The sequence below is a fragment of the Pinus tabuliformis genome, chromosome Q, assembly GCF_031772625.1.
Source record: "Pinus tabuliformis cultivar Carrire ecotype Pingquan chromosome Q, CPIR1, whole genome shotgun sequence".
NCBI classification, from domain to species: domain Eukaryota; kingdom Viridiplantae; phylum Streptophyta; class Pinopsida; order Pinales; family Pinaceae; genus Pinus; species Pinus tabuliformis.
The window spans coordinates 597,182,193-597,207,294 of record NC_142296.1 but is presented as its reverse complement, the minus strand read 5'-3'; positions in this window follow the sequence as shown (position 1 = coordinate 597,207,294).

The following is a 25,102-nucleotide window of genomic DNA, read 5'->3' as shown; positions in this document are numbered from 1 at the left end:
GATACTTTCCGAATCCAATAGAAGAAAGAGGAAGCTGAGAGGGCTTTGACAATTTTTTGTCCCAGAAGTACAAGGAAGCATCCTAAGAATGAGTGTCCATTGCACTAAGTGGAGGTATGTTTCATTTGTGAGCAAGACCACCCCACGAACTAGTGCCAACCTTACCTGGACTTAAAGCCATGTACCAAGGGGCTGAAGGGGCCACTGAGCCACTCTACTTCCTTAACCAAAGGAGTCGGCATGGGTCCAAACCTTACCAGCAGGGGATGAAAGGAACATCCAAAACTTATTACAACCCCAACCAATCTACTCACATGCCTTCTTGGGGGCCCCCTGCTCATCCTTCCTGGTCCACACCTCCTCCTTGGTCTTATCCATCTCAGTACCATACTCAACCTACTGCTCGTTCGTTTCACTCTCATATCCAGCCATAACCTCAGTGGAATGCCCCTCAACCGGGGTGGAGGCCCCAATACAACTCTCCTCCTACTATTTTGCCTCCACCTCCTACTCAACCACAACCATTACCTCCTGGTCCTCCAAGACAACCCCAGATTCCTGCTCAATCGAACCCGAACCCCAACAATAGAGAGGCCCAGCAGGTATACACTGGAGAGACAACATGCCCTACCTATGCTGTGGAGATTTAGGAGATCAACCTACGATTTGGAAAGGTCCTTCCAGATCGCCAGCCTCCTCCCCCAGAGGAAGAGGAAGAGAAACAGGAAAGTGAACCCAAAGCCATTCCACCCTTTCCTAAGAGACTAATAGTAGCCACACAACCAAACCTAAAGGAGACTGAACTTCTGGGAGAAATTAAACAGTTGTGTGCGAAAATACCACTTCTTCAAGCCATAAAATATGTACCAATCTACAACAAATTGATCAAGGAGAAGTGTTTCAGGCACCCAGGCAGGTGCAAGAGAGATGCCCCGACCATCAATGTCATAGGACAACTATCCGATCTGATGTTGGGACAAGTAATCTGTCCAAAATATTTGGACCCTGGGAGTCCTGTAGTTGATGTCCACATCAATGGCACCATAATCCCCCACACCTTGATTGATCTAGGGGTTGCCATTAATGTGATGACCAAGGACACTATGCTTAAACTTAACCTTCAGGGTTCCTTAAGAAAGACCTCGACAGTACTGCAGTTGGTAGACTGCTCCACCGTGACTCCCGAAGGGATTGTGGAGGATGTCCTGGTCTCTGTTGATTCTTGGGAGTACCCTGCGGACTTCTTGGTCCTTCAACCAAAGGAAAAACTCACTGGATACCCCCTCATTTTGGGAAGGCCTTGGTTAGCTACTGCGGATTCTTACATCAGTTGTCAAGCTGGAAGCATGACCATCAAGAATGGGCCTATGTCCAAATAGCTAGTCCTATACCCTCCTGCCCAACCTCTATTAGAACATGACTTACCACTCTGGTTGGAGGAGGGAGATGAGGGTGAAGTCTACTCTGCACCATTTTGCATAGTAGAAGCCACCAGGGGAGGTCCTCTGACTGAGGATGACTTGGAATTTGATTCAAAATCCACCTCCCAGTGCACTGTCGTTAGAGGAGTTAGTGGAAGGTACCCAAGCCAGTGCTTTAGTGAACCTATGTGTGGCCGATCCGACCTCAGCCAGAGTTAAAAATGTGGAATTTGGCCTTGAAAGAACCTTAAAGATCAGCTCATCCCTATCTTCCTCTCAGGAGAAGGAGATCTGTAGCTTATTGAGCCACCATCTGGATGCCTTCACTTGGAGCTATAAGGAGATGACAGGAGTCCACCCTTCAGTCTGTACCCATCACATTTACATAAAAGAGGACTGTAAACCAATCAGGCAGCCTCAGAGGAGAATGAATCCAGCCCTTAAGGACATCGTTAAAGAAGAATTGCAAAAGTTGTTGGATGCAGGATTCATCTACCCCATCTCGGATAGCGAATGGGTTTCTCCTCTGGTGCTTGTACCCAAGAAAAATGGGAAGTGGAGAATCTATGTAGATTATCGAGAACTTAACAAAGCTACCAAGAAGGACCATTTCCCTTTGCCATTCACAGATCAAGTGCTAGTTGGGCTGGCAGGGAAGAAGTTCTTTTCTTTCCTAGATGGGTTCAATGGATATAATTAAATCCAAATCAGCCCGGAAGACCAAGATAAGACCACCTTCACTTGTCCTTGGGGATCCTTTGCCTACCAGGTCCTTCCCTTTGGGCTATGCAATGCTCTTGCCACTTTCCAGAGAGCAGTATTGAGCATATTCGCTAAGCTGGTTCACGATTCGGTGGAAATCTATATGGATGACTTTACTCATATTGGGTCTAACTTCCAAGAAGCATTGTCTAACCTAGGAAAAGTTTTAACTAAGTGTATCGAGATGAACTTGTCCCTCAGTCCTGAATAATGTGAATTCCTGATGACTGAAGGGACTGTGTTAGGTCATACCATTTCTTAGCAAGGATTACAAGTGGATCCTAACAAAATTACTATCATACAAAAGGTTCCACCTCCTCAAAAGGTGAGAGATGTTCAGAGTTTTCTAGGCTTAGCAGGATATTATAGAAGATTCATTAAAGATTTCAGTAAGCTAGCCTCACCATTGTTTGGCCTCTTAGGGAAAGATGTTGAGTTTAAATTGACTAACGATTGTCAAAGGGCTCTGGATTAGTTGAAATATAAGCTGGTGTCCGCCCCGATCTTGAGAGGTCCAAACTGGGCCCTACCTTTCCACATCCACACCGATGCCTCGAACAGAGCCATAGGGGCAGCCTTAGGACAAGTTGAGGAGAAAATACCATATGCCATATACTTTGTCAGCAAAAACCAGTCCAAGGCAAAGATGAACTATACTATAACCGAAAAAGAGTTCCTGGCTGTAGTCCACTCCCTAAACAAGTTCAGACACTGCATCATTGGCTATCAAACATTCATACACAATGATCATGCTGCGATTAGATATTTAATGAATAAGCCTTATGTAAATGCTCGTATCATTAGATGGTTACTCTTGTTGCAACAATTTGATTTGACCATTGTGGACAAGTCAGGTAAGGAAAATGTTGTTGCTGATTTTCTGTCTAGATTGGATTTGCCTGCAGGTGAAGAAGGAATAGTGGATGACCAGATGCCAGACGAACACCTGTTTGCTATTTCAGTACTCTCTCCATGTTTTGCTGATATAGCAAATTACTTGGTCTCAGCACAGTTCCCTCCACACCTATCCTCAAGAGAGAAGAGAAAAATTGTGAGGAAAAGTGCCCCATTCACTTGGATCGGGGGCAACCTGTTCAAACTTGGCCAGATCAGATCTTGAGGCATTGTGTTAGGGAGGAGGAAGTTTTTGACATCCTCTTGACCTGTCATGATGGGACCTGTGGAGGTCACTTCGCAGCGAAAAGGAATGCCTTCAAAATTCTACAGGCAGGCCACTATTGGCCCACTCTTCATCAAGATGTCAGAAGATACATCATCCAATGTGACCGATGTCAAAGGATGGGGAAACTGACTCCAAGGGATGAAATTCCCCTCCAACCTCAAGTGACCTTCAAGCCATTTGAGAAGTGGGGCATGGATTTTGTGGGTCCTATCAACCCTCCTTCAAAGCAAAGGTCTTACATCATAGTGTGCACAGACTACCTGACAAAGTGGGCAGAAACCAAGGCAATCAAGGAAGCAACAGAAGGAAAAGTGGCTGAGTTTTTAAGGGAAAATATCTTCTACAAATTTGGCTACCCAAGAGAGCTGGTCACCAATCAAGGAAGTCAGTTCACCTCTGACCTGATTGAAGACCTGCTCTCTCATCACAAGATCAAGCACAGAACTTCCACCCCTTATCATCCGCAAGCTAATGCGCAGGTGGAAGTTACTAATAGATCGTTGGAGGAGATTTTGACTAAAGTGGTGAGCAGCAGCAGGAAGGATTAGGCATATCGCTTGGTTGAGGCCACCTGGGCCTACAACACCACTTGGAAAACTACAATAGGTTTCACACCTTATGAGCTAGTCTACGAAAAGAAGGCTCTGCTATCCATAGAATTTGAGTACAACACATTGAGGATGGCAGCTCAGCTGGACCTAGATCTCAGCCATGCACAATGGGAAAGATTACTACAGCTAAATGGATTAGATGAAGAGAGAATGCAAGCCCTCCTCCACTCAGAAGTAGTTCAACTCCAGAGGAAGATATGGCATGATCGGCACCTTAATGAAAAGCAATTCTAGCTTGGAGATTGGGTGCTGCTGTATGATTCAAGATACAAGGATTTCAAAGGGAAACTGAGGACAAGGTGGTTAGGACCATAGACAGTGGAGAAATGAAATGACAATGGTTTAGTCCTTATCAGGACCATTAATGAAGAAGCCATCCCCATGCTCGTCAATGGACATCGATTGAAAATCTACAGGAAACCCCTTTCGAGGCAGGAGTTCATTGAAACTTTGGACAAATCAGTGTTGGTAGTGGAGCAGGGCCCTGTCTCTACTCCACCTACACCTTGAGCATAAAAAAAAAAAAAAAATTAAAACAGAAAAATAGAGAAATGAAATAAAAAGATCCCTCGGTGAAAACTTCTTAGAGGTGCCCGGGGCAGACAGTGAGGGTGAAAACCTCATGGAGGTGCCCTAGCTGTCTCTCAAAAAAAAATAAAAAAAAAATATGCCTAATCTCTGTGGAATAATTGCAGGTTGCAGGGAATATATTGCAGGATTAGGAAGGTCACCCAAAACAAGGACAGGGGTCCACACCATGCTACAGGACACCCTCACAGACACTTCCTCCATGACCACTCGCCTCTCCTAGGATTTGATCATATTCGGGGGCAGATTTCACCTTCTATAGGATGTTCTGCCTATGCTACAGGCAGTTTGTGTCTTCTACAGAAAAGATCTTGTAGAACCTTCGGGCAAGCCAAAATCGATATTGGAGGGGAATCTGAAGGTTGGAATCTGTTTGTTAGGCCTGCAGCCACCCCTATTTCCACCCATCACCATCTGGCACCCTGTTCCATCTCTTTACACCTCCGTCGCCCACCTGGTTATGTGTTCCTGCACAGTCATACAAGAAATCCTGTTTTCCTCAGATTGACAGCCATAATTTTTAGTGACATGTTAGGCAACAATGTCAAGCTCATCCTACCTATCCAAACTCTATCTAGACTCTTCATCAATGAATCCCTCATCTGCAATATAGCCCTGCTCGTTTAGCCTGCATCCCTGGAGGAGAAGTAGCTACAGGACATCCTACAGGAATCCTGTAGCAGCTGATCCCTCTGGAAGACATACTCTAGAGGCAGGGACAGTCGAGATCAACAAAGGGAACATGCAAAAGGCTCCTCTTAGACGTGAAAACATCCTCGGTAGCCGAAACCCAACAGAACCTGTGCATGCAGCGTTGATAACCGAAGAATTGGGTTCCAAAACCCATGCATACAGTATCAACAAATGAAGGAATGGGTTCTAACACCCGTGCACGAGGCAGCAGCAAGTGAAGTAGTGGTTCCTAGACCAACAGCCTTAAAAGCTAGGAAATTGGTGCTAATTGATATTTGAAATCCCTTCTCGAAGTTCAGGGGAGAAATCCATAGACAACATTCCCTTTCCTGATCAGAGCATAAAATAGGGCACTCTCACCATGCTAGGAGGGTTTAATAGGAAAGAACCTTCGGATCCTAGCAAGCTGCGTGAGCATCTAGAGGTGGTAGACCTCTTCACCCGTGCCAATTGGATGTCCTTTTGTGACAAAATTCAGGGTCATGACGATGAGATAATGGAGGAATTCTTAATTTCCCTAAAACCTAAATCAAAGACATAGGCCACAGTGAATTTTAGGGTGTTGACCATCGAAGTTACCCCTGAGCTCATCAGTCGTGTTATTGGTCTCCCATTAGGGCTCCCTTGGAGCAAAGAAGAAAGGTCATTGGGCCAGGCAGCCAAGAAAGCATTCTTCCTACCTGAGGAACATCCTGTAGAAGACAAAAACGGGGTCCGGAGAACCAGCTTACCTCCTCTTTGGAGCGAGGTCAGTTTCCAAATCATGAAATACATTACCTATGAAGGGAGGTTCAGCATTGTCTACAACTATCATTTTAGGTTGTTGAATGAACTGAGTCATGGAATGGATTTACCCCCGGAAGAGAAGTTGAGCATTCCCTATTTTCTTCTGTAGTCATTAAGTGAATGTGGCACAAAATTGAAGGAAGGGACACCAGATCAGTTAGCCCATCATGGGCTCATCAAACTTTTAGTGGAGGATGCCCTCCACACTTAAACTGTCCCCCTCTCTTGGGAAATTTTCTGAAACATGACCAGAGATGACGATATTAGAATTCTGGCCGAGGAGCTCACCTCATCCAACAGTGAAGAAGGGGAACACACTGAAGCAGGAGAGAAAACCAGTGGTAAAGAAGCACAAGACAAATAAGCACAAGCAGGACAAAAAGAGAAAGAGGGAAAGGGCCAAATTGTTGAGCCTAAAACAGAGAAAGGAACAACAGCACAAACACCAAGGGAAAAGAGACTACAGAGGAGAGCAGAGAAGGCAGAAACATCCCAAGTAAAGGCTAGCACAGCCACAGCAGTCACACCAAAACAAAAGGCAAAGATAGATCCTGAAATGGCCATAATACAGGCAGAAATAGTTAACACAGAGGCTTCTACAGGAAGCATGGAAACAGCACAGCAAAGAGGGAAATCACCGGAAATATTGGCAAGAGAGGCAGCAGCTATGCTGGCCGCCTTAAAAACACCTCCAAAACAAAAAGGGAAGCGAAAGAGGCAAGCCTCCATGTACTTTAGAGCAAGAAGGAGCACACGAATCAAAGTAGGTAGACCCCAGCCATAGTCAAAGGAGCCAATTATCATTGAAGACACAACCCCTAAACCAAAGGAAGGGGCTCCTTCAAATATTTTCGTCACCTATGAGCGAGGAAGCCCAAAAACTTCCACCTGGAGAGAAAGACTGGAGACAATGGACTCAAAGACAGTTCTACAGGAAGCTGAGAAAGCTCTATAGGAAACTCGGGCTAAGCTAAAAGAGACTGAGAAATTAGAGGAAAAGGCGGCCAAACAACCACAGGAAGAAGAAAGGACAGAGGAAATATTGGAACCAAGCCCTCAGCCCAGTTTGGGCACATACTATAACCTGTTAGAAGCTGGGAAAATAATTCCCCAGAAATTTGCGATGCCACTATTCTTTGCACTGGAAGAGGAAAGAATTAGGACTCATACTTGGATGAGGATTGCCAAGTCCAAGGGTGTGGCAGACATAAGCCCCCTAGAAGAACAACTTAGGGAGTCAAGGAAATAATTGGCCATGGTGAAGCATGTGGAAAGCATTCAGAGGGCCAGACTACAGGAAGAGAACGAGCTACTGAAACAGCAGCTACAACTACAGGGAATCCATAGGGAAGATAGGCCCTCCATTCTAGGAGAACAAAAACAATGGGAAAAGCCTCCAATAGACAAAGAAACCTTGGATGAACAACAAATAAAGGATGGGCTATAGGCTGAGATCGAGGCGCTAACAAAACAACTACAAGAGAAGGAGTTGCAAGTAGCAGAAGAGATACAGTCTCTAAGGCAACAGGTACATGAGAAGGAAGCCCAACTGGCCTGCATGGCCAGCTGGGCAATAGAGGCCGTACAGTGTAGGCAGCCTGCCAAGGCATATGGTTTGTACCTTAAATATCAATGGTTGTAGTTCCAGATTAACACCTTGGCCCAAAGGGGCACTACTCCATTTCAAAACTACCATCAATTTATGGCTTTATGTGACAGTAGCTCATCAGACGACAATGCTAAATTATCAGAGTTTTATTTGCACAACTTGGCCCTTCCAAATATGAATTCGTGGGATCCCAACACTGTGGTATGAGATGTGCAACTTATGGTCATGGCCTCTTGGTTGAATCATGAGGAAAAAAGGGAAGCAGAGGTCCGAGGGATTATGAACAGGGAACTTAGTGAACCACTAATGATCAGAGCAGAGCCGGAGGATCCCTCAGCATTGATAAGCACCCACCAGCACTTGGCCAACAACCCTTAGGAGTTACCAGAGGACATTGAACGACAGGCTCAAGCTATTGCCCACTTTGAGGACATGGAGAGACTATTGGGGGATAATTGCCTTCATGCTTGCACAAGGAGGTGGAACACACTGCCTCATAGTTTGAAGATAAGAGAATACCACTCTCCAACCAGGATGAGGGAGGCCTTGGCAAGAGTACCCCTATATAAATAGTCAATGAAAAATCTGTAGGCCAATTGGATCGGCCTAAAGTTTAGTCCTCCCTTGCTTTTGGGACTGCTGGAAGGAGTTAAGGAAGAAGAGGAAAACAGGCAGTGGGAGAAAGTGGAAAGAAAAGCAAGATTTCATGACCGGGAAGAAGACATCACCTTAGAGGCCTGGGACATGAGAGAGGCAGTCAAAGCTATCAAGGATGATGAGCTAGATTAGTTGCTCAGAGGATGAGCAACCCATTTAGCCAGGGGGTGATGATGAGCCCCAAAAATGGGTAACTTATTGGGCTCATTTTGCCTATTTTTCTTCATCAATCCACCATTTTTAATAGTTTATGCATGATCTTTGAGTATATTTATGTTAGTTGAACAAATGAGAATAGTCACTTGACCAAGAAGGCTAACACGTGGTTATTGCAGATTTTTGGACAAATTTTGGACAAAGGCCAAGCATTTATGAGCCAGATGACAGCCAACCATGAAGGAACAAGGGTGAGGATTCATAGGAAGGGTGTCTCCTGCACTAAATGGCCCCTTCCTCGAGTTCTCCACCCTCAGCTCGGAGTTCAGCAGGCCACCGAAAAGGATTCACAAAGGCAACCAAGCAGTTTTGTGTAAAGTGACTGATCACTGGCAGTTTGAGCAGCCGAGCCCCTCGAGTTAAGGAGGGCTGTTGGAGACCCTCGTAGTGCATAAATAGGAAGGCTTCCAGCCTTCGTAGGTTACTTTTTGAATAGTTGTATTCTGCACTATAGTGCTGCTAGTTTCTCAGCTCATTTTGTAGCTTCTGTTGTACAACTTTCTTTGTGACATGGTTATTTTTGAATAATGTAAAGTAGTTTCATTGGCATCAGTTCTGAGCTTTTCTTAGGAGCCTGTAGCTCTTGGGGTTGGGCCCAACCCAAGTGCCAAGACCTCCTTCATGTACTGTTATATGTTTTTAGTGTCTCTGCAAAGTAATTTCTGTTAAGTAGATTACAGTCTTGCTTGGTTACCTAGGTCATTGTTGATGATTAAAAAGGATTTTCATGTTCAGATTGATTCGATAGTATAATAACAGAGAAGACCTTCATAAAAAGGCCATCAAACACCCCTGATCTCACCTCTCCCTTTGTGGGACCATGAGCTGAGATCAAGGTGTCCTTGCTACCACCAAAGACATTGTCTTTGCTTCATCATGCAATTGTTAGTGCTAAATTATCATTTGTAGAAGTTGATACCAGTTGTGGTCACATGTTCAGGCTCATGATTTCTTAGTTTGCATAGATATTTCACATGATTTCATTGGAATAAACTTCTGTTGATTTTCTTTGCTGATATTAAGATCAAATTAGGTTAAAGTAGCTAGGTCTTTGGTTTTCTGAGTCTTTGTTTGAATAGTTTGGAAAATAACTTGCAAAGCACCTGTGATACCTCTTTGCCTACCCCTACTCCATCAATACCACATGCTCCATCCTCCAACTCTAATTCTTGCCTCGCATTTGCCACATTCCCTCACTTTGACCTAATTTCCATATTTTTGTGCAACATTGCTCTACCCGTCCGTGAACAAATCCAGCCATCCTTATCACTCACCCGCTTCGTTCACCAAGCCCTAGACCTCCTCACACCCTTATCTCACCTCCATACCCACTTCTTCACCTTTTCTCCACCATCAGCCCTTCAAAACTCCCTTTCGGAACATCCTGTAGAAGCATCCTGTAGAAGCCACAGAACATCCTGTAGAACCCCTACAGACTTCCTGTAGAAGCTCACGAAAGTGGTTTCTTGAGATCTGAGCACTGTGAAACTCTTTGGAAGGGTGCTAGGGACCCCTTAGGCCCTCTTCTAACCTTCCCAACCTCCTGCAAGCGCCTACTCCATTTCCTTCCGCCAATCAACCTCTGCACAGTCAACAACAGTTAAAGCACATGCAAAATAATTCTGACAAATTACTCAAAAATGTGAAAAGATGTTTTCTTCATATTTCTCTTCAGCAGTAGCTTATTCACATGCATTTTACCTTTTTAGAAGTCAATGGCATCTATTTCTGTAGATTCCATCCTTTTATTTGCACCAGTAGGGTTAGTCGGTACAACTAGGGTTTGTTAGGGTTTGTGTTCCTTTCTAGCTTTCAACTTCTTTCTGCAAGTAGATTAGCCTCTGATTGAGTTAGTTTTCATCCATCACAATTAAAAGCTTCTTCTGAGAGCTCATAGAAGTTTGCTTAAGCTCCTAGCGGACTTGTGCCAGATGATCAAGTGACAGCCTGTGGCAAGAGCTAGTACTTGTGCATATAGCACCGTCGCTTCCAAGTTTGTTACAAACTACCGGGTTGATAAAAGTAAAGAAGGGAGTCACAGGTGTTGTAGCATTATTTGCTACAATACTGGAGCCCACCACCTAGTCCGCGCATAGTAGCATTCATATATACAATGGTCTGCTACTCCCAGAACAAAGGAATCACATAGCCATGAGAAATGGAACACATAAGACTCGAGGAAGAATTCCAACAGGGAAACCTTAGACTTCACAAGCTTGAAAAAGACTAGGTACAACTATGGGAGAAAAGTGCTTTGATGGATGCAGAGGCCAAGAAGTTGGAAGATGGAATAAAGGAAGCATTTCTCATCAAAAAACCAGGGATGGTAAAATAAGGTGCATATGATCATACTGAAAAATGGGAGAGCTATCACTATGAACTGGTTAGCCTGCTACCTTGGCTTAGACTATGCCTCACCAAACATAGTGACTAGGGTAGCGCATTGCAAATAATAGATTGTGCGATGCTGATCACAACTATGGAAGGTGGGGATTCTCCATGAACCATGGTGAAGGACGAGATGGAGCTCCACATGGGTGGTGCGACCACCTGACTAGCCACAGGAATGACTGTCTTAGCACTCCAGGTAGTGGAAAGGAAGCATGGGACTATAAACTATTCTACCCAGAAGCTGCATGATATTGGGGATGTGTGCAGAAGCAGAGCATCACAGGGTCCACGACCACACATGGAGGGCTGTGCTGGCACGTGGATTAGTGGCAAAGTGACCATTAGTGTCACTATTCACGATGGGATGTTCAAATTGAGGCCAAATGGAATGGGCGATAGGCATTTACGATGTGATTTATGCGCCAGATTTGGGAAACTCTGCTGCTAAGAAAGCATTAATGGCCTGAAAATGGGAGGAACAGTTGAATTTGAATTCGAAAGGTGCTGTAAAACAAAAAGGGCTGGCCAGTGAACAACATTTGGTCATTTTAGAATTGAGTGCTTGAGCAGAGCACTGAGCATTGAGAGCCGAGCAATAATTGAGCCCCTAAGTTCGCAAGTGATAAAATACAACCTAGCTACGATGAAAGCCACTAAGGATGGTTTAGGGATTGAAGAGGTAACCGTCGACGAGGTTGAGCAAACCCCAATGGTAGAGGATGTTCCAAAAGGCACCGGGGTTGTGACAAAAATCCCCAAATCACTGCGAACACTGAGGCCCAATAAAGATGAACAAGCAATGGCCCCCATACACGTGTCCCCAAGGAACCCACTATGCAGTAAGCTATCAATGTCCGATAGAGGAAAAGCTGTCACAGTCGACATACATGAGGAAGAAGAAGATTTACAAGCCCTTATCATCACAATGGAAGAAGACGAAGATGTGGAGGAAGATGTTCACCCTATATGCTCTGCAACAAAACTGCCTGCGTATGTCCCTCCGTAGAAAGGGAAAACCAAAGTACCGAAGGACCTGGATGAAATGAAGAGTTCACTCTAGACCCCGCTCCTCCCAAATGGCATTGTATTTGAGGGCACACACCTAGGTCGCATGCCAACCATGAAATTTAAAGACTGGGACCTCATTGATCGCGAGAAGTTCCTGTACCTGAAGATCGAGAACCTAATGAAGCAGAACACTGAGGGGGCGGTGATAACATTAGAGCCGCAAAAGTGGCTGCGCGGTGTGGAAAAGGCCGAGTTGTTACACCTATTATGGATACCACATTTCCACCATGCGCCCATCACCATTTTCCTCATTAGGCAGTTGCTCTGCCTGGTGCATGACGGGTATCTATGGATGGAGGAGCCTATTCCCATCACAGCAAACCTCATTCACAGTGTTTCTCAGCTCCCTTATAAAGGAAAGGACCCCGCGACCATAGCCAAAGGAAAGGGTAGTGATTTGGCTCTCGCAAAATCCATGAAGGCAAAATACAAGTTGGAGAAGAAGAAGAGGGGCTACACCATCTCTAGCATCAAGGACAAAGGGGTACGCGTAGCAACCCAACTCCTGGCCACAAAAGTTATGAGGAAGTGCTACACTAATGAGGTACCGGCACCGTGGTTGCACTGGCTGAGCAGTGTGTAGAGGGGTCTACTTCAATTGGTCTGAATTCCTCTACAAGGAATTTTTGAAAAATTGTCGCGAAGCCCAGGAGCAGGGTAAAAACTTCCACTACGCATGGTTGTTGTTATTGATCATGCTCGTAGCAGGGGAACTACCAAAAGATATTCAATTCCCCAACATTGACGGAGACTTATAGGAGGTCACGAAGTATGCTTCGCTCTTGGCCACAAAGGACATAAAACAGATTCGTGACCCCAAAATTTTCTTGGTGCTCATGGAGATGAGCATCCAGATGTGGATCAATCGAAGGCCATGCCTGTCACCTACAGTGTACAATAGTGTATAGAGTTTTGCATAGTTTAAAGTCGACATGCATAATGTCTACATCAAGGCACGCAAGGGTACAATGAAGCAGTGGACGAAGCTCCCATTTATAGCCACCGATGATGCTATCTTCATTGTCTTGGAGACATGGCCTCCAGAATGGCCCTTAGATCTGGCAGAATTGGAGAAGGTGGTAGCACAGAAGAAAAAGGATGATGCTAAGTTGCGCGTCACCCAATTGGCTGAAAAAAGTGACAGGAAACAACAACAGCTAAGGAAAAGGCAGTGTGAGAAGTGACATAGAAAGCCACAAAGCAGAAAAAGGTTGCAGAAGTAGTAGTAGCATAGGTGGCCGAAGCAACAGTGAAGGTGGATGAGGACCAAGCAATGTCCTCACAGGGGAAGGAAGCAAAAGAAACAAAAACAGTAGAAGGAAGCATGGACCCAGGGGCCATGTCCACACAGTTGAAGCGACCACACATTGCAGAGTGAGAAGGACCAAGGAAGGAGGTCAAGGCCTCGAAGTTGGCCATTGACCTGATCACCTTTATTGAAGGTAATCTCCATGACATCGGCGAGACGGTCCATGATGTCACAAATGAAGCACTTTAGGATTTTATGCAGGAGCATCAGACTGTGTTGGGGGCCCTCAGCGTACAGCTACAGGAATTATAGGTGCGGCCCCCTCAGGTGGTCACCCTTTCTACATACCTCGCGGCAAGATGCTTGGCAGCAGAGTAGATGCTGCATGCATGGATGGAAAACACTATAGTGTTGCTGGGAGGGGCCCTAGTCACAGCAAATGTGACCGATAGGTTTTCGGTCAACATGTTGAAAGGCCTTGGCCTTAATTTGGCTTCCCTTCTGCGAGAAACATTGTATCAGCTAGAGGATGGGATAACGGTAGAGCTGCAGGCGAGGGAGAGCTGCAGGCGAGGGAGAGCTGCACCATCCAAGTTCGTAGCAATCAAAAGATAAACATGGAACAACTCACCTTGTAGTGTGACGAATTGGTGTCACAACATCAACACTTGGAGCAGATGGTAGATGATGCTTGCCGACGCCTCCCGGAGTTGGCCATCCTAGCAGATCTACCTGTAGAGGTGTGGATCCACCAATTGGCAACCAGAGTCCGCGAGGCCAGGGAAGAAACAAAAAAGGTTCACCTAGAGCTGAATCTTCAGATCACCGAGCTACGGTTGAAGGCACAGCCTTCCACTCCCCCGAAAGTCAGAGAACAGTGCGCCAATGCTATTAATAGTAGGATTGGCAGAAATTGGAGGTGCAGTGCGCGACTACACCGACATGTTGGAACAAGTACTGGAGGTCCTCATCACTTTGCAGGAGGACGCTAACGTCTAGTTCCTGGAGATAGAGGTGTGAGAACTACAGCAGCAATACGACAATGTTTGAGGAACTGTGTAGACAGTAGTCCTCACTCAACGGCTTGCAAGGATGCAGCAAGCTATGGCACTGAAGGAGCAGGTGGACGCAGCGTGACATAAGGAAGCAGTTCTCAAAGCATGTGTTCAACCATGGATTAATGAGGCCTTAACAATCATTATGAATATCAATGGAAAGCTCGCACACATATAGGGGATGCATGCACAGGTACAAGGAAGCACGCCGGACACAGAGGTCTCAGAAGAACGGATGTAGTAGGTTCAACAAGCAACAACTCAATGCGCTGCAAACATCAATACCATTTGAGAACAGTTGGAGGGACTCCACGCAAAGATCACTGCACCGACAGAGTGACTCGAGGGAAAGTCACAATGTTTGTGGTAGGGGCCTATTGGGCATGTAATCCCCCTACGACATGTTTTGGGGCTCAAAGCCCAAGTTTTGAGTTGATATTGTTGTAAATCTCTGCGAATTGTGGGTGCGAAATGTTAGGCCCCTATACTAGTAGTGTAACCCCTTATTGTTATTAGTATAACCCACTTATTATATTGAGGTACCCATGTAGTGCCCATATTGTTACTATTGTGCCCCATAGAAGCCCACTATTGTTATTATTGTGCCCTTACATTATTATTGTTATGTCAGCTCTGATTATGTTATGATCCCTTAGACTCCTATATATAGAAAGGAGGTCTTTTCATTTGTATCATCCAAGAATTGTTCATTTATGTAATGTAAAGGAGGTTTCCCCCTCAAAGAGGCTGAATTCTAAGGCGTTGATCTATCTTTTCTATCTTTTCTTGAGCTGGTTTCATAACATTTGGTATCAGAGCTTTGGATTCTAGGGTTTCGCTGCTCCAAACAGGTCATCGTGGAATTTTCACTATAACTTTTTTTCTGTGATGTTTCAGAAGTTACAAAAAAAACCCATTTGAAAAGAAATTGTGTTGAACCTCGGGTCTGAATTTCAGAGCTTATCGCGCTATATTTGCGGAGATATGATCTGAGGAAGTTGGTCTTTTTGTAGACTCCTGAATTACATTACAAACAGGTGACCTGGGGAAAATCATCATAACTTTCCCTCTGGGGATCGGATTGAAATTTCGTAAGAAGGTACAGAAAGAGGACGAATTTTAGTTTCTTGTATGCATTGTTCAGATCCAAAGGTCGAAACAGTGACACGTGGCACTTCATACAATTTTGCTCTTCTGGAAAGGTCTATAATCAGGTCATCTTGGGAGATTGTGCATAACTCTTCCTTAGAGAATCCAATTTGGATCAGACTGGTGGCATTTGAAAGAGGACACATAGGGCTACTATAGATCACAATTTTAGAACTTAAAGATCTGAAAGTAAAGAGTTACAGTCATTTCAAGGTCGAGCTCCTAAAATCAAGAAAAAACAAGATGAGGAAGTTTGATGGCAAGGATCCGGTAAATTGGATACTTCAGATGGAGCAATATTTTGATCTACATGGTGTACAACTGTTACAAAAGGTATTTATTGCATCTTCATATTTAGAACCAGATCAATTTTTATGGTACGAAGGAATTTTTTCTTGTAAACATCTTGTTACGTGGTCAATTTTCACGGAGGAAATGATAGCACATTATGAGGATACAAAGAGCAACACCTTCTTTAGAGCAACACCACAACAATTGGAAAGAGTAAAAGGGCTTTGTGACATAGTGGAAAGAAAAATTATGGAAACCAGGAAGCGTACCCCTCACAACTATAAAGATGGAAGTGTTGTTTCTCCTAGCCTTCCACAACCTACAAGGGTTACACCACAACAATTGGAAGAAAAAAGAGAAAAAGGGCTTTGTTACAATTGTGATAGCAAATGCACTAAAGGTCATAAGTGTGCTGAGAAGAAGTTATTTTACATAGAATATGAAGAGGAGGAAGAAAAGGATCAAGAAACATAAAAAGAAGAAGATATACTCCAGGACCCCACCCCAGAGAAAGAAGAAATGAATCAGACCATATCTTGTAAAGCATTGGAAAGAATTACCACTCCTCAAAATCTCAAGATAGAATGACATATCAAGAAGAAAAAGGTGCAAGCAGTGAAAGATCACATCGAGAAAGAAGAAATGAATCCAACCATATCTTGTAATTCATTGTTCGAAATTACCACTCCTCAAACTATCAAGATAGAAGGACATATCAAGAAGAAAAATGTTCAAGAAGTGAAAGATCACATCGAGCATCAAGAAATGAATCCGACCATATCTTGTAAAGGATTGGAAGAAATTACCACTCCTCAAACTCTAGAGATAGAAGGACATATCAAGAAGAAAAAGGTTCAAGCAGTGAAAGATCACATCGAGCATCAACAACAAGTTCTCCAACTTTTAAAGGATAACGCCACTTCGGTGCAAAATGAAACGAAACAACAGGTAGATCAACATCGTAGTGAAAAATGTTTTGATGTAGGTGATTGGGTATTTTTACTGCTACATCTCAAGCAAGCTATTTATGAGAAGGAAATGTTGGCAATACTACATGCACTTAAAAAATGGCGACCTTACCGAATAGGAAGACTAGACTTCAAGGATGAGGATGTGGAAGCATTGTTTTGTGCTATTTATATTATCCAAACAGATTGGATAAACGAAGCAAGGGATGAATGGAAGAAGGACGAAGAAGTATGGCCACTTATTCAAAGGTTGCAAAAGATCCCAATTCAAACAATATTGCCAGAAATTGAAGAGGAAGGAAAAATCATATTGGAACCTGGAGCAGTCACAGAAACAAGAACCCGCCAGCTACGAAATCGATCAATTTCAGAGTATCTCATCAAGTGGAAGAACTTACCCGCTGAATATTCCACATGGGAGGACAAAATTTTTATACAGAAGCATCAAGAACTACTCAAGCGTTGAGGACAATGATTTTTGAAGGAGAGGGGCATGTTAGGCCCCTATACTACTAGTGTAACCCCTTATTGTTATTAGTATAACCCACTTATTATATTGATGTACCCATGTAGTGCCTATATTGTTACTATTGTGCCCCGTAGAAGCCCACTATTGTTATTATTGTGCCCTTACATTATTATTGTTATGTCGGCTCTGATTATGTTATGATCCCTTAGACTCCTATATATAGAAAGGAGGTCTTTTCATTTGTATCATCCAAGAATTGTTCATTTATGTAATGTAAAGGAGGGTTCCCCCTCGAAGAGGCTGAATTTTAAGGCGTTGATCTATTTTTTCTATCTTTTCTTGAGCTAGTTTCATAACACGAAATGTGTGTTGTAGTCATAGGGTTGGCCGACCTAGTTTTGAATGTAATTTCGTCCTACCCATGGTCCATGAAACATGTAATTTTATAAATAGAGCGAAGCTCTAAGTGTAAAAGATAGTTAGTTAGAGGGAAGTGTGAGATAACATAGTAGAAGCACAGAGAAAGTGTCTAAGTGTATCTTGGGTTGTAGAGTAGGAAAGGATCTGTAGCTGAGTGTGCAGGGGCCTAGTTGTCCATAGCTGAGTGTGTAGACTCCTGCAGATGAGTGCACAGAGGCCTAGTTGTCTGCAGTTGAGTGCGCAGACCCCTGTAGCTGAGTGTGCAGGGCAGAGTCAAGTCTATAACTGGAGAAGAGAATAATAAAAGAAGTTTATTCTGAATTCTGTGTATCTGTTCTTGAGTTATTACATGTTTGATATCAGCTAATGTACTATTTATTTACTATGCGCACTTGTATGAATAATTTATATTGCTTAGTATACTTTACACATGCAAGCAAGCTAAGTTAATCAACTAATATCGGATTACTAGTAAGGACTGGGGTAATAACAATGTTCGGCCCCCGAGTAGGGCTACATGAAGGTAGCACCTCAAGCTGCGAGGAATGGGTAAGTGCACATAGCGACGTGCACGCAAGGTCGAACCGCAGACCACTTGAACCCATCAAACATCTCTAGGGTGCGAAAACTTGGTTCTAGCACCCTCCCATACTACTTTGGGTGAGACCTCAGTCCATACTCCACAGACTATTGCCGAAAGGGCTAGTAGTACCCCAATTTGTTTGGCTAAATCACCTCTGAACCTGGTTCAGGCCTCAACAGGCCAACAGGAGCACCATACCCTTTAAGGTACAAGTTAACTTTGACATCTCCATATTAGAAGGTCATATATATGTGGTGCCATAGATAAATGGTTAAATGTTATAGAAGGATATTTCTCGATTAATGACTTTTCCAATTGGGAAAATATTACTTTTTCACTCCTCAAAGCCACCCCCACATCAAGGACTGGTGGGAAACTATTGGGATGGGGTCCCTTAGGATATCTTTGGGGTTAAGATATCCCAATTTTTGATACATTTTTTTAATTATTGTAAAGTACCCATGATTTTTGGATGTGGAGCGTGTAGATGATTAGGAGTCAAAGGGGTTTAACCCTTGTTTTATGTAAAAGTATGAGTCAGTTTTGAGATCCACCCATGGTCCGCAGACCATGGCATTGTATGGAAAAGGCTATAAATAGGTGTGTCTTAGAGAGTCTAATATATGTTTTTTGGATAGCAATTGATGATGGTTGAAAAGTGATAGTGAAGAGAAGTGGGACAGATAGGAGAAGAAAGGCTCTGTAGCTGAGTGCGCAAGGTAATTTTGAGTTTGTAATCCTAAATTGAAGATCAAATAAAGACAATTCTGAAGAATTCTTGAATATTTATGTTTACTACTATTTATGATATATGATGTTAATGAATTACGTGTTTTATGGAATATTGATTAAATGTTGCACGATTCTATTGAATAACTGTTAATGATGTACACAATGCATGTTTAAGTAATTTCGCAAAGAATCTAATGAATTCTCTGATGTTTATTAATAACTTAAGTAAATATGTTCGAATCCTAATTTACGACTTCTCTCTGATGCACGTAAGTAGATATATTGACTATTAGAAGTCTGCAAAGATCGATCATAGACCTTTGTGAAGGTCTAAATACCATTTTGACAGAGTTGCAGTAGTAAGCCCTAGGAGTGTATCGATCTATGCGAAGGAAAATTTGAGGCATTAGAAGACATCAGACTAGTCTCTGGATGCAGAAACTTGGTTCTTTCATCCCCCCATATTGCTTCAGGTGATACTGTAGCCTGCGCTACATGGGTTATTGCTGAAAGGGCTAGTAGTGTAGGGATTTTTTGGTTGGCGCAACGAAATCTAAACCTGGGTCAAGACTCCATAAGCCAACAAGTGGTTCCATTTCCGAAACTAAGATCTACTTAGAATAGATATGTGATGTCGCATCATTGGGATTCGACCAAGAAAGAAATTGAAAAATGGTTGGATTGGAAGATTCACGAGTTCACGGTGCAAAAAAACAAGAATCCACACTTGTCAAAGGAAGAGTGGTTGAATAGTTACCTATACATGGAGATGCATGAGATCTTCTTCTTCACCTTTCCCATTTAATTGTATGAGTGGTTGGCTAAATTGACAAATAGCCAGGGAAGGTGGAAACTCGATAATCCTATAGTGTGGGCTCCAGAATTAGTGCGACAGTTAGAAGCTTATGAAAACATGATCATGCACATTGTCGATCATTGGATTGATTGAATTATAGGGGGATTTGTTATAGAATTTACAGTTGATACCTCAATAAGCTACAACGAAGCAGAGCGAATATTTTTCAAAGGACTGCGAGGTAAGTATTTAAGATCACTGAATACTTGGATTAAAATGTTGTTATGTGAAAAACAGGTGATGCCATTACCTTGATGTTTGGAGCTACGTGAAGTCGACGAATATTTAGAAAACGCGAAGGAACGAGACCAGAGTATAGTCCATTGATTGGTCCTCCTTTAAGTGATGACAAAGGGGTGGAACAGAATCCGTCGTGAAGCACTGTTTAGCTAATCAGTCAAGAAATTCATAGAGTAAATCATCCATCCACTCCACCTCCTCCTCCACCTCCACCGCATACACCTTCGCCCACGCCACCACCTCCATAACCAGCATCTAACATGGTGAACATGATGAAATTGCAGATCTTTAAAGGCATAGGGAGTGAAGATATAGAGTAGTTTTGGTTTGTTGCGAACACTGAGTGGACAGCGCAATAGATTACTGATGATAATATCAAGAAGGCACAATTGGTTACCACTCTGCAGGATCGCATGCTAACTTGGTATATTAAGTATTGTTCTGATAATCCTCTTGCGTCATTAGTAGATACTAAGGAAGATTTAAGCAAGGAGTTTAATAAACCTAAGTTTGACTCACATTCAGTAATTAGATTTAAAGAGATCATGATGAGGGTTGATGAGACACCGTGGGAATTAGATCAAAGGTTGAAGTGTCAAATTTGAGAATCTAACATGCAACTCTTAGATAATCAACATCACAAATGGTTTATGGCTTTGCTTCTACCCCACCTGAGAATTCCCCTGTCACAACAGAAGATAGGAACGTAGGAAAAATCCTTGGAAATCGTGATGAGGTTACATGCGACACCTATGTAGGATGCCACCTCGTAGGTAAAACAGATTTACTCTCAGTTATAGAGCCTACACTTAGAATTGTAGAGTTTGAAGAAAGACAAGGTGACTAAACTGGAAGTATGCACGAAAGTCTAGTGTTTGAAGTGCAAGAGCTAGGGGCATGATAGAGACCATTGTCAAGTGTATGCGAATTATATTACAGGAGGGGGGCCAATTCCCCTAAAAGCAGAAGCCCCTGCGGGAATTAGCATGAGGGCTATGCTATGGTGTGCTATTTTTCAAGTTGCTAGACAACATATGACGAATAATTGACATTTGCTTCAAACATTCACTCAGACACCTCAATGGTTGTTCTGTAACTTTTGCAAATCTGTGGGCCACGATGAGCGCCACTGTCGAAGCTATGAGCTGATGATGGAAAGAACACCTACATACCAGATGCAAGAAGAAACTCGACCTCCAGATCAGAGCATTGGGGTAGGGGGGGGGGGGGGGTAGAGGTTATCAGGGAAGAGGATGACCCTGAGGAGGAGGATGGCCTAGTAGATGTCATGGTCAGATCATCTGCTACAACTGCGGAATGCCATGGCACTATGCACAAGAATTCCAGAATCAGGCATGCCCATCATGTCAATACTAAAACTAATTTGAACATACAATAGAAGAATGCTTGGTGTTGATAGTTGAAATGCAAGAGAAGAAAGCATAGCCTCAACAATCTATGCAGAACTTAGAGATGATGAGATTTGACTCCCACGAGGAAGATAAAAGTGTGAATATAGTGTTGAGAAGTGGAATAACGACTAGCGATGACAAAGGTAAGCACCCTAAAGAGGACAGATGGGTTCGCAAGGACCTAGAGAAGGAACTTGGTTTTGATTTGGCGCGCACTTAGGAAACTTTTATGGAAGCCAAGAAGAGCTTCATTGAGGCCTCCACCTTAGGAAGCCAAGAAAAGGTGCAAGAAACCAGTGTGCCTGCAGAGGTTGATCCCTATGTGCTCACTACATTTTTAGAGACCTCAATCAAAATTTTGTGTGATAGAAAAGCTATGGAAGTCCTATAGGAGTTAATAAAAAAATGCGCCAGCAAAGAGGAGGTCCTTGATGGACACTGGGTGGTCAGAAATATTGGCAAACACAAGGCACGAACAAGGCGTGAGATGAGGCTCACCGCATAGATAGGTGATTATGAGATGGATGAAATTTTGGATCTAGGATCTGATGTGAACATTTTTCTAATGAAAACGTGGGAAAGGTTGGGGAGACTTGCGCTATAGTGGTCTCCGATTTAGCTCAGAATGGTGAACTAGCAGAAGATCATCCCCATGGGACGATTATATGGAGTAACCATTGATATAGAAGGTGCAAGTGCGATGGCTAATTTTGAGGTTATATAGATCATTGATGACTGTAACACATACCCCACACTCCTAGGAATTGACTGAGCCATTGATATGAACGGGGTCATCAATCTAAAGAAGAGGACAATGTTGTTTGAAAGGAAGTTGCTTCGGGTTGTAGTACCGTTGGACCCTGCAGAAGGGGCGCACTACACTGAACCAGTCCGTAATTATGAAGAAAGTGATGATGAACTGGATCAAATCTACATAATAATAGTGTGAGATTAGGACTGGATCAATTCGACAGCAGATGGACAAGTTACATGGGACTGAGAGAGTTCCTGCACCTCTGATTCAAATGAAGAGTTGGAGCATTGGAAGAATCATTTGCATGAAGTGTCTACATTGCGATGCAATATGATGATAAAATCAATGTGCTGCATTTCATCGGAGGTACAAAAATTACCCTATTATGAATTTGTAACTGATGTAGATACGTTTTTGGACGAGTTTGAGTGTGATGTTCCTGAGGATCACCTCTTCCAAGTGTTATACTTGGCCCTACTCGCTATTCTTGCATGATGGTGGGGTACACATAAAGATATTTTTACTTAATGGCTAGATTACAGAAGAATGATTAGGTTATGGTGTGGGCAGCCTAACACTAGATTTAATGAGAAATATAACGGAAGGGATGCTCCATGCGATCACTTAGCCAAATGGACTAAAGTGTGGGGGATGAAACCGTAGCTAGAGTGTGTACACATATTTTTCCATACTTTGGATACAATTCCCATGAATTGGTATTTGGAAATGGAGCTCCTCCATGGCACGACAGAATGGGATATATTGAGGGAAGGATTCTTATTGACCTTCACATTTGAAGATGACTTTGTAAGCATTGATGAAGGTCTATAAGAGATGAACACAGTTATCTTCAGAACACCGTAAGAACCCATGGAATGGACCCAACTGAATTGGAGAACCCAGTTGCACCATGCGCTGGAATGATATAATGTGACTGCCGAAGAGGAGGATGAAGATCCAATAAACATTAATATTCTAGAGGCAGAAGGGCATCACAAAGTCGAAGGCCCACAAATAGACAACCCGGATATCACTGTGACATTGAAGAAAAAGCAAGTAAACATTGGCACTAATGAAGAACCAAAGTTTTTGAAGATTGGAGATTACTGGGACGATGCCACAGTAGATAAAGTTTCTGCGTTACTCCACGAATACCAAGATCTTTTCCCCACCAAGTTTTCGGATTTGAAGGGCATAATTGGAGATTTGGGCATTATGAAGATTACTCTGAAGCCGGACGTGAAGCCTATTAAATAGAGGCCGTATCACCTTAATCCTAAATACAAGGAAAAGGTTCTCAAGGAGTTAGACAAGATGTTGGAGGCGGGTATTATAGAGCTAGTTGAAGAATTTGATTTGGTGAGCCCGATGGTGGTTCAGGAGAAGAAACAGAAGGGTGAAATAAGGATTTGTGTAGATCTGTGAAAGCTTAATGATGTGTGTGTCCACAACCCATTCTCGAAATCATTTATAGATGAAGTGATAGACAATGTTGGAGGTTAGGAGGCCTACTCTTTCACTGATGGGTTCTTTGGATTACATCAAATTAAGTTCGCACCCGAGGAATTGACCTTCGCGACAAAGTGGGGTTGTTTCCAATATACTGCGATGTCGTTTGGACTCAAGAATTCGCCTGTGATATTCTCTCGTGTAGTCATCATAGCGTTCAAAGAGTTCATTCATAAGTTCTTGGAAGTGTACTTTGATTACTAGACAATGTTCAAATTAGTAAAGCACCATGTAGAAAGTTTGTGCTTGATGTTGGATATGTGTCGTAGATACCAGATTGCACTGAATTTGAAGAAATGCATATTTTTTGTTCCCTTTGAAATCTTGCTGGGTCACGTGGTGTGAAAGTAAGGATTGATGGTGGACCCTACAATGATTGTAGTGATTGTGAATTTGGAGGCGCTGAGGAATGTCAAGCAACTGCATGTGATGCTAGGACATACATGATACTATAGAAAATTTATCAAAGCCTATGCTCAAATTACTATGCCCATGGAGAAACTGCTGAAGAGGGGTGCAACATTCTATTGGGATGAAGAATGTTAGTGCCACTTAGATGTATTAAAAGAAAAGATGGTCACCATGCCGATCTTGGTACTCCTTGATTGGAAAAAGGAGTTTCAAGTACATGTGGATGCCTCTTGCGTTGTGTTGGGTGTAGTGCTAACATAGGCTGGTGAAGAAGAAATGGACCACCCTATAGCCTTCGCGAGTAGGAAATTATTGAAGGTTGAGAAGAATTATTCAACGACTATGCGCAAAGGATTGGCCATGGTGTACGCATTGTAGAAATTCTGGCATTATTTGTTAGGAGGGAATTTCAAGATATACACAGATCATTCTGCCTTGAAATACCTGTGTTGGGGGGGAAGATCTGTAGGTGGTTGCTTCTATTTCAAAAGTATGACTTTGAAGTCATTGCAAAGCCAAGAATTTTAAATGCAGGACCTGGCCATCTGTTGTGAATCGAAACAGGAGAGGAGCTAATAATTTGGAGGAAGGGTTACTATATGCGCACCCCTTTTCAGTGTGCAAAGTCGATAATCATTTTGCCGATATTATTCACTTCTTGACTACAGGGATGGCACTAGAAGGACATAGAAATCAACAGAAAAAGAAATTAGTACTGCGTGCAACATATTTTTCAGTTATTATGGGACATTTGTATAAGATGGGTGCTTTTTGAATATTGTGAAGATATGTGCTTGATTTTGAGAGGGATAGCATTCTCGTTGAAGCTCATGGGGGAGCTGCGAGCGGTCATTATGCAGGAAAGAAAACTATGCAGAAGCTTTTGCGCGTAGGTCTATGGTGGCCTACCTTGCACAAGGATTCCAAGGCGTATTGTAAGGCATGCGATGAATGTTAGAGAACGGGTAGACCATCACGAAGGGATGAATTTACATTACATCCTCAAGTATCTTTGCAGC